Below are 2,312 nucleotides of genomic sequence, written 5' to 3' on the forward strand. Positions count from 1 at the left end.
TGTATTTCCATTTTTTGCAGTGGGACCCTCTATATAGCGACTGCTGTGTCGCGTTGGTAGTTGACCAGCTGGAACCAACCTCACTCTCTGGATTCGGAGTGAACTATAAGACCAGGTTGATGACTCACATTTGTTCATTATCATTCACTTCCAGAAATGCGTGGTCACTAACCTGTTGCCTTCTCCGGCAGAGGTTTCTGCCTTAGATGCCAACGCCGCTCACTCCGATTCAGTTTTTATTAAACATTTTGAGAAATCTAACAGTTTGCCGGCTTTGAATACTGGATCCTCCTGTTCTGAGCCTGTGAGATGTAAAGGCAAAAAACGGGGACTCTATGCACTAATCTAGTCAGAGATAGATCCAACTGGCTGAAATAAATTAATTAGCTCTATGGTTAAATATGCCCATTGCCCTCCGATTATTCTTAAAAGCAACACTTGGGGATCTGAAAAAGCTATTTCCATCTGCATAACACCAAATGTTTTATTAATTGATAAGGAGTTGATGAAATTCCATTCAGTTACAATGTGCTGTTACCTACAGCTAGGCATTAAGTAGCTTTAAATGCATCCTGCTCTGTTTGTGTACCCTCCTCTTCCTCGACTGTCTACATCAGCACAATAGAGTCGTTATCCTGACTGCAAAGTGCTGCCGTCAGTGCAAGAACAAACTAACTTCATTTCACCATGTCAGAGTGCAGCCTGAGAGAACCCAACATGTCCACTGAGACAAATAGAAATGGACAGGAAGAGAGAGAAAAGGAGCTGGACAGAGACTGAGGGTGGAGAAAAGACAAGCAGGGACAAAGAAAGGCAGGACGGTGGGAGAGACAGGAAATATCAGAAGTATTTGGGAGACACAGTGGAAGGGTCAGTGGATGAGAAATGTACAATAAAAAAAGAGTACATATAATTTGAGAAATGGCGCAGGAAGAAAAGCGAGAGATGGACGAGACATTGGTTACAGCTCAAAGCAAAGAGTCGGTAAAAGAAAAAGAGGGAGTGGGAGATAAAGAGATTTGGAGTTGGATGCAGACAGAAACACAGGCACAGATAAATGGATGTTGACAGGGTGAGTAAAAAAATGTAATTGGATGCAGACAGAGAAACAGAGCTAGAGACAATGAGAAAGTGAATCAGAGGAGTCAACTGTGACCACATCTCTGCATGATGCTCTGCTAAAGGGAATTGCTGGGCTGATCTCCAAGTAAAGTGCTGTGAAATTACTTTTATTATGACTTTTTCTGAGAAAAAAAATGAACAATAATAATAGTTCAAATAAAATATCCTGGACAGAATTCAGTTCTTCCTGAAAGTTTCCCACAATATATATTGGCCTGGTGATAATATACTAACTGAAATCTGGCAGAAATCATTAAACTATTACATGATTTTAGGTCCGGTTTCCAGTGCTAAAATTAACCGGCCTATCTTCGCTGTTGGTGTACCTTACAGTGAGGGTTATGTTAAATAGTTATCAATAGTTAAAATTGTATCATATCAGATAACTATGAAAAGGTCATGGTGTCATCATTTTGGATCAACCCAGATCAGTTAATCCTAAATAAGAAGCTAATCAGTGTTCCAAACTCAGCATGGACTAAGGCTAGCTTTAAAAAACTGCAATCTCAAAAACGTCACAGCTGTTTAAAGCTGCAGACTACTGCAGAGCTTTGTTGAACCTGTCACTGGGACTTAAAATGCAAATCAGCTTTATAACAATAACTGGTGCAGCACTTCTTTGATCATCATTCTTAGTACCTTTTTGAAGACAGGCCACATATACAAAATAGATGCAGCTAAGGCTTAAAATTTGCTTCAAGAAGTAAGGAAAAGGGTATTCCTCAGTGAATAAATATTTGTCCACATGAACATACTTGGAATGCTTCTTTGTGCCAATACTGTCAGTCCTCAGCAGAGTAAAGCTAGATTAAATAGCATAAAAGTCTTTAAGGGCAAAAAAAAAAACGAAACAAATGAGCACAAAAAGTTTAAATGCTAAAAGTGTAAGGTCAAATGAGGGCAAATTAGAATTAAAGGGCCTGTCACACCTTGACGATTTACACAGCGTATGCCTGACGTCCCAGAATCTTCTGAAACGCTGGTATACCATGAACTTTCTATGTATTTTTTCCAATTTATTGCGTATACATACTGTAGCGTATTCATAACGAGTCCAGAACGTATGTCCAACGACAGCTTAATTTTCAGCCCATGAAATGTCACAGCCCATGAAATGTCACAAGCCAGTGTCCTGAAGGGAGCACCACTGTGCGCGGAGGCATCCGGCCTGGATAAAAAAGATCTATTTC

The sequence above is a fragment of the Cyprinodon variegatus genome, unplaced genomic scaffold (assembly GCF_000732505.1).
Source record: "Cyprinodon variegatus isolate N-32 unplaced genomic scaffold, C_variegatus-1.0 Scaffold476, whole genome shotgun sequence".
NCBI classification, from domain to species: Eukaryota; Metazoa; Chordata; class Actinopteri; order Cyprinodontiformes; family Cyprinodontidae; genus Cyprinodon; species Cyprinodon variegatus.